This window comes from Bombus fervidus, chromosome 1 (genome assembly GCF_041682495.2).
Source record: "Bombus fervidus isolate BK054 chromosome 1, iyBomFerv1, whole genome shotgun sequence".
Lineage (NCBI taxonomy): Eukaryota > Metazoa > Arthropoda > Insecta > Hymenoptera > Apidae > Bombus > Bombus fervidus.
This window is the reverse complement of record NC_091517.1, coordinates 24,221,736-24,230,894: the sequence shown is the minus strand read 5'-3', so window position 1 is coordinate 24,230,894 and position 9,159 is coordinate 24,221,736. Positions and strand designations below refer to the sequence as shown.

General features: G+C 38.9%; 1 long non-coding RNA gene across 1 annotated transcript; it reads right to left on the bottom strand.

The window, feature by feature from the left end:
* Nucleotides 1-2,698: 2,698 nt before the first annotated feature.
* LOC139989067 (uncharacterized) lies at nt 2,699-7,812 on the bottom strand. Its single transcript, XR_011800258.1, has 3 exons — nt 7,542-7,812; nt 3,411-3,566; nt 2,699-2,933 (listed from the first exon to the last, which is right to left on the bottom strand). It is a non-coding gene; the product is annotated as an uncharacterized lncRNA (long non-coding RNA).
* Between the last annotated feature and the right edge of the window lie 1,347 nt (nt 7,813-9,159).

Sequence of the window (9,159 nt, the reverse complement as noted above, 5' to 3'; positions counted from 1 at the left end):
ACGTAACGAACGAAGAATTTGAACTACCGAGTAAATATAGATTGTTATGATACATAACAAAGTGTTTCATAAGAAATAGATACGCACGACCCTTTCTTCAAAAAACATAACACTTACTATGTTCCGCGATGTGTTCGATACACAAACATAACAACAGTCCTTGAACGGTCAGCGAAGAATCTTAAAATACATTCCTACGAGGTAAAAATCGATCAAATCAAGATTTGCACTTACGCTTATATTATTAAATATTTCGCTTGCATTTTAAATATTGCGCTTAAATATTTCGTGAGTCTAATAAACGTATTTATAAGGAACTAGATAGCGTGTATACAATTATTCCTTCAGTGAAAATGAATTCTTTGGACGAAACTGCGAACAAGCAATCTATATAAAATTCTATAGTATTATTCATATTCATTGCTTTCCTTTTTGTTAGTAATTCTATTCACTGCAGTTAAATGCATGCATGTTAATTAGGCAAATGTTCCCTAATAATCTCAGAAAAAATGATAAGAAAGAGTAGTTTGCGCAATTGATTAGTATTCATTTTCGCTCATGGAGTATTCACTTCCACGTTTAACAACGCTATCTATTTCTAGAATTCATTGGGAATTCATATGGAGGGAGAAGCATCGTTCACGCGAACAGTCATCCTCGGTTCAAAGACCTAACGCATTGGACGATGCAAACGAATTTCAGTCTTGGGAAACATTGTCTGCGAAAGTAACGTGAGAATCGATCGAAAACAGAGTATAGGAAGCTCCGTTCCATCATTTTCGTTTCATTGCGATAATCATGCGATGGGTAGCTGGGTGGCCAAGAATCAAAATCGGGAATGAGATCGAAACGAACTGTCTCTTCAAATGCTGAACAGCTACGGAATAGCGCGATCCTCCACAAATAGGAATCGTATTTATGAATAAGCGTATACACTTATGTATGTATTTTGTATTACTATATGTATTCTGGAGGATACTTTACTTTTAAATTTCTCATAAACCTATAAACATCCACAGTCTAACAACTATCAAATGAAAGAGAAAACAAATTCACTTAAACATATGATGAAAAGTTGTTTCTTGCATCGAGACAAAGAAATTAAAAACCATATGCTTCACATCTTCAGGAAAGTAAATCTTGTTATACACGTCGAATATCTCAGCGCTCTTATTCATGGTTTCTCATTTCTATTACAACAGACAATACTTATACGTATATTAACGAAAGGAGAATCTCCTTCTATTTCTCGAAATGACCGGAAAATTGAATAGATATGCATGATCTATAAATAAATGTAACAATAATCCGGAAGAATATACTTTAAATTTCGTGTAAATACTATTGTTACTTCCTATGACTCCAACATATATCATCAAATATATCAATATATATCATCAGTTCAAACATACTTGCTCGGACCCGCAATAATCCTAAGCAACCGTGAGTTGCAACCAATGCTATTGCCGTCCCAGGTTTAGATTTTTACTTACTGTCAAAGCCCTTAATTTATTTAATGCTTCCTTAACGTCGAGGCGCTCCTTATTGCACGTCAGGGTGAAAGGCGGGATAAGTGTCCGTCCAATCATTATCCACCAGTTTTCCAATTAGCAGCAATGACCGTTGTCCTTGCTTCCTTAACGAAAATTGCAATAAATGGATCCGCGTGTCTCGTGTTCCAGGCACACCCCCATCGGTAGTTTTGCTCCTCGACGTCACGATCTCCGAACTTCACTCGTTAGCAATTCTTCGGTCAAAACGTTCTTTCCAGTTATTAAAAGTTGTTGGAGACAAAGAGTTTTATTTAAGTTGTGAACATCATTTGGACCATCCCAATTATCTTAACCGAAATAGGGTATCGGCTGATTCCTTTCCCCTTGTTTCAGCGCCTACATCTTGAACTCGTTCCACGTGTCGCCTAGCACATCAGCGAAAGCTTAAGTCGGTTTTTTGGCTATATGCAATTCCATGGTGTCCAAACATTTTTTTATGTCTCGCTTGTCACGCTTGGACGATCGATGTACGCTGTCTATGTCGACAAGCCTCAATGATCTCGTTGCACATTAGAATATGTTTCGATTTGGTTGCCACTACATTTACGTCCATCTTCGAAATCACGTAGAAAGGTCCAAGAGTTTGTTTCTTTTCCACGGAGACGCCAAGGTTCTCGAATTTCTTCATTTTGCTTCAACAATGGACAACTTGGGGATTTTCCGGTACTACATTTAACCACGATCTCTGTGGATTACCAGAAGCGTCGCGTAGACTTTCGTCACTGATGGACACCGTTACTCACTCGTCGAGGACGTTCCTTCATCTTTGAAATTTCCGCTCAAAGATACTAAGGAACCTCTCGAGGTTGTACAGTCGCATTTTTCCAACGTACTCGTGCTAAATCCACTCCGTGAATTCTACGAAATCCACTTCGTGACCGTTCGTGTTGTCTCCATCTAAAGCTACTGCGATTATGTCCGTTGTAACCGATGTTGCTATTATCAACTATATGTTGCGATGTGGCGATCACTCATGTTGCATCTAGTCGGTGGATATCGCGAATCATGAACGCCATTAACGCTCAAGGTGGCGGTAGATTAACGATGTAGAGTAATGTCGTGTCTACTTGGTATATTTACACTGTTTGGTATAAACGCAAGAGTACGTAAGGTGTTTCTATTAAGACTGGTGCATGATGAGTCTCTCTTGCTAACTGTCCGATGAAGACTGAATACTCGTCTCTTGAAGCGTCTGGTCTTTATATTCTAGCTCTCCGTCCAGGGGGTGTTCTTCTATCCATATTTCCTTTGAGGAGGAAATCTATTTCTATCCAATCTGGTAAGTATCCTACGGCCGTGGATGTTTCACATCTGGTGTTTATGTTTATCTTTAGAGCGGACCCATACAGCATTCCGGGTGGCCATTACCCTCTTGACACACTGTAAATTTTACAACTTGTGAGATAGGAATTTCCAACTTCCCAAAAGACACGTGCTGTCCATATTGTAACGAAAGAACTCTCGAAATCCCGAACAACCGATTTATCTAATAACTCTTTCTTTATGACGACGATGTCCTCGAGACAAGAAAGACTCGTGGGATCTACAACTGTCGTACATTTTGTCCTACTTTCTCCGATAGGAACATGAAGAGATCCGTTTCCATTTTCGACCACGATCGAGTTTGCAAAGTCAAACTGAGACTGACTTATTCCGTTCTCTAGCCATATTTTAATTCAATTATCAACTTCGACTTCATCTAATTTAGGCGCTCCTATTTTCACGTATTGATCCGCACGCACCGATCGCTACCGGTGTCTATCAACGCGGTCAAATTGCAATCTCCGATCTTAACGTCTCTGCAACGCTTTGTCTGTAACGACTGCGACACGCTACATGTATTCTTAGGACACTTACATTGTCAAATTGCGATGCGATGTGTCCGTACTCCTGGCATTTGAAACTTCTGGCAATTATGCTTTTCGTTGGGCAGTTCGCACTTAGGTGGTTTTTGTTTCCGCACAGGAAGCTCCGTCGCGTCTCGACCTCTTGGATTTTTCTTCGACCAGCTTGCTGTCTTCGCGTTTTCCTTCGTGGCCTTGTACGGGGCGAACTTCTCTTTTAATTCGCGAACATTCTTGGTGCTGTGCAGTATGATGTTGTTAGTTTGCTCGCGAATTCCGCCGATAATATATTTTGTTACGACCAAACTGTCCATACTCCCTTTCTGATATGTCTCGGTTTTCTTCATGATTCGACGCAACAGTTCCTTCTGCACCTTGTACGCGTCTACTTTTTGCGCCAACTCGGTACTCAACATATCCTTCGTTGTTCTCCAGTTTCTAGGACGCTTTCCGTGGTTGACAAACATTTTCGCCGAATAGCGTAGAAGTATCTTCACGTATATTAAACGCTACACGTTAGTCCAGCCACAAAGGTTGTACATTTCCTCAAATTCCAACATCTAGCTTTGCACACTGACGTTGTTATCACCTTTTAATGTGCTCATAGACATATCCACGACCCTGAATGTTAAAGACGTGTGCGCTCCTACTGTCGACTCGAACGCGTGTTTCGAACATGTCGCGCTATTCGACATCTTCTCTCTCTTCATCGTACTCTCCGTGCTGGATCGCCAAGGCGTTGAAAGCTCTTAGACGCTCTCGCCTTCTTAGTAATTCTTTTTAACCTTCGTTTTTTCAGTTCATCTTTCATCTCGGCAACTTTCATTGTTTCACGTTTGCTTATCGTTAACAATGGCTCTTTCTTCGACATCAATGATGGTATTATCAGCGTTTGATCCTTCGCTTTTTGTGGATAATGATTCAATGCGACATCAACTCAATCTCACAATTACTACGCGAATAATTCTGTTTAACATTTCGCTTTCTTTTTTGTTCAATCTCGACTCGAACTCCCGCAATTATACTTTTGATATATTCATAATGATTGAAACGGTGATGATTTAAATAGAGCTATTTCTTGATGTAGTAATGTATTACAACTGAGTTTGTACACCTAGTCTACTTCTGAATAACAACTCAGCAATAACAAATATTCGACAACCAATGCATAAAGACTAACTTCTCTCTGCAATTAGCCGCATCTTACCCGTAACTGGCGATTCTCTCCAACAACACGTCCTTTTATACCATGGTTTTCGGTTCCCCTACCATGCATATGTATCTTACAGCTGTTTGTGACCCAAGATGGTCAGAGGCACCTTTTTTGATTGCCTATTCACCTAAAGGGACACGGATACGTGTTGGCCCACTTAGCCCATTGGAACGTCCCATCTTACCTGTACGGCTAGGGGCCTTTCATTTCTTCACTATCTGTGGTTCATCGGAATTTTCTCAACGGTTTTTTTAGGATACTACGATAAATATAAGACTACAGCATACAGGGACGCTTTACATTTTGTTGAAGTAAACCTTACTTCTAGGAAAACTCTACATCAGCGCTATAGCTTAGTTTTTCTAGCCTTTGAAGCCACTAAAAATTATCTAGCACTGAATTAATAAGAAGGATCTTTCAGCCTCATAGCCTTTATAGGAACATGCTTGCACAGATTGTAGTTAGGTTAGTGCAGCGGTGTCTGGACAGGCCAGTTTTCGTGATTCTATAAATACCTATAGGAACATGGCTTCGGAGCTGTGTGGTAATGTAACGTTGCCAGAGTGCGCTGCAGTAGCATACACTGTACTTATGCTATTCCTACACTAGTACTCAGATATATTTCTATTGCACATTCACCCACGCGTTCCTACATCAGATAACCGCAACACTTTTAAATATCTCTGTTAATTTGTCTACCTTAAAATTCGGAATAACTGACATCCGCTTGAATTCGCGACGGCGCGTCAACCAAATGCGATGCAACCAAAAATTGGGAATGAGCAAATACGAGTAACTGTAGGTACATACCTCGGAGGAGACAATATTTAGGGATAATAAACGGTATAATGATGATAATAAACGGAACCCAACGGAACTCGGGCTCACGACGACCTACTTGTTACGTCGATGACACTGATGACACCGAAACCGGGTTAACGCGTACGTGCTGGAGCATTCCACTATGCTCTAGCAGACTCACGGTGTACAGCGAACAAACCGAAAGGCAAAGTGCTATTCATTCGAAATATATATCGTGCATGATGTTGGTGATAATTGTAATTTGATGCAAATTACTATATTACAACTAAACATGGTTGCGGAAGAATATAAGAAAAATGTAGCAATTAATTCAGTACACGCGTACAAATAATTTTATTCGGAAAATCTGTATCGAATAAAAAGATTCATTTTGCTTGCTTCAGACGATATTACATATAGATAACTTGTTTGTAATATGTACGTTTGTAAGCTGTATTTGTAAAATACGTGTGCATGTAAAAATACAGATGTAAAAGTTATTTGGTATATAACAGCATAATTACTAGGGATACTGTAGCGTACGGAAAGGTTGTCTAAAAATGTCCCGACGAAATATATACAGTTTTACTAGAAAGCGTAAGTACGGACAGGTTGAAAGTGGCGGGAAACTTCCATAGGCCATGGGACCCATCAATATGCTTCAGGTCGTTCAGTCAAGTAGTTACTCGGAAGAAGGTGTACGTGACCATGATCATGAACAGTTATGAAACGCGTGCGTGTTGAGCGTATGAAAAGATGATAAAGGGATGCTTCAGTGAGAAAATCCTAATCGTTAGTTGTTAATTGAGCGTCTAGTTGCGAGGAATTTATTAGTTGCGAGTCGTAGTTGAGGGAGAGTTGCTGGCGAGTTAGTTAATTAGTAGCTCGCGAGTTGTTCTGACTCGTTAATTGTTAGTTGTGAGTTGTGAATTATCAATTTAGGTGTCTTAGTTATATCACGTTACAGCATTAAATTCAAATCAAATAGCCATCGTTTCCTGTTTAACCACTGTAAAGAAATCCATCTATCAATAAATTTATCGTACATAGTTGAGATCACTAGTAATCCTGATTTCCATAATTCTGATTTCTATAATCCTGATAATTCTTATCATATTGATAATAAACATATATTTAGCTTATTTCTAGTAGTTCAAGCGTTCCATATCATACAGTAGGATTTTTTAGGAAACGTCACATTACATTGAATTAATTTCCATTCTCCCCGAACAGAATTAGCTAATGTCTTTCATGTCTCAAATTTGCACACACCAATTCAGAAAACGGTTCAAAACGTCAGAGAATAACAACTGTATTTTCGTCCAGTCGCGGGGAGACGTCACGTTATAGCGCGTCAACGGGAGTCGTAAATTCCCGCTACGATTGCACGAATCGACACCACGAATTAGACGATCCCCTTATTTCTTGTGGGAGAATAAGGAGTGATTGGGTTGGAATATAACTGGACTTCACAGTTATATTATATGTATATATTTATTTATATTGGATTACAGACCGTGTTTGGAAAGCGTGTTGATGAACCCGAAGGTTGCTCGACGTGGTTGTTAGAGAGGCAAGAACTCGACTGGTTTGTCTCGCATGTCACTTACGGAGGAAAGCTCGGTGAGGGCATTTACGCTTTTCGGTAGAAAAGTGAGGGTAACGATCCGCGATACCCATTGGATATTACCGGTGTTAATAAATCAAATACGAGGGAACAGTCCTCGGAAAATATGACTCACGGGTGTTTATGTCTTTGTGAAAAACCCGCTATCTCGCTGGGCAATCTCTGCTTTCTCCGTAATGAGTGTGAGCATGCAATAAACCCAAGGATCCTTTTTTGGGACCACTCATAGACCAAATATGTATAAAGAATACAATTTTATTGCTAACAGATGTGGGCTATGGTGGTCCCTTGGGTTTATTGCAGGTCAGTGTGACGAGGTGCGGGCCTCGGAGGCCTGATCATGAGGGACGTCGCAGGTACGCGACGTAACAACAACTTACCGTTATATTCCATGCAAGGACATTCAATCACACTAAACATTACTCCGAATACTTGAACACATATCAGCAAATAACTATTACACGATGACTCAAGAAAAAAGATAAAGCAAAGAAAAAACTTACTATGGTTTGGTAGGACGATATCCTATTACGATTCAGTTTCTTTCCTCGCCGCGAAATGTGCCTTGTATTTTAGCAGAGGAACAGGCCACTCTTACCACGGTACCAATTATTCGTAATGCGCGCAACGAGGCTCGGGTCAGAAGGAATTTAAAATTGTGCAAGTTAGGGACAAAGTTGCCATGACGAAAAAAAAGAATAGGAAGCCAAAGCGTTTTCACGCTCGTTCGCAGGAAGGTCCGTACGTGTAACTGCCTCTATACGCGAGTGCTGCGACGCAAAACCCGTATACCCTCTAAATATTCAGAAGACGCCGCTTCTGGAATGTTGCTCTCGTTATCAGTGAAAGTTGCGCGATATAAATAAGTAGGTATGCGAACGGTGTACCGGTGTAACGCGTCAGCAAAGGCGCTTAAAGAATATCAGGTGATAGAGCTTCTTTCATAGCCAGAACGCGGTTCGCTGAGCATCTTTAGCTATTTACATTCATGCACGTTTTGTACGTATTAACACGTTCACTGTCAGCCAAATACAATCAAACAACTCTGGAGTTGTATTTTATTTCATCAGAAATGTTTTTACTTTTTGATTACGGATTTTTATCCGTTTATGAAAAATTTAAAAGTGCAAACATACATACACAGTATACAAAAAACGTAGGTAGTATAATATGGATCAGCGCTTTTAGAGGACGCACTAAATTTTGAACAAAGCATAATAGAACAGAATTTACTTATTAAACTATACATTGTCGCATCTTGCGCTGCGCATGAGTCGTAACACGAGTCGCGAAAGGAATACGTCGTTATTCGCGAATTGCGCGAGTCACAGCTGTCGGGAATGGAATTAAAAACACAACATTTAAAGTAAATAAGAAATATGACACGTACAAATGCTTTAATATTACAGTAAATTTATAAACAAATATACATCATGAACAAAATCAAAATAGAAGTGAGAACATCGAAATCATAACATCATATTGCTAGATAACGACGAGTGACCGAAGCTTTTTTAATTCGAAGGTAATTTCACTTTTAAACGCAACCTGTGGGCACACTTGACGTTTACTGATGTTTCAAACTTTTTGTTATAGAAAGTTACAAGAAAAACAGTGAAAACAGAGATCAACAAATGTATTGAAACTATGAAAATATGTACTTAATTGATAATTCTATAAATACTAAAATCATTTCTACAAAGTTAATTATAATTAGACTGTTTCTTTAATAAATGCAACACGCCTGACATATCTTTTTTATAGAACAATACAGTATCTCGAAAACAAGCAACGAGTGTTTTATTAAGTTCGATAGTTATAAACTAATGATATAATGGACGAAGTCATAACAACTAGAAAGCTTATCATGTATTTTAGTAAAATTAAGTTTAAAGGAGCAATACAATATTCAAATAAAATAATATAAATATATCTATATACATAATGCATCAAATGTTTATTTATATTGAAGCGAACTTATTGCAAAGCATTTTAATATCGGAATTAATGAACTAATGTTTTTTAATAATCTTGCAAAAGACTCATATTTATGCAACAATTGCAATTTTTGTCTTTTTCGCTGTTCCACCGTGTCGTGGGAAGATGCGTTCACTCTATAAC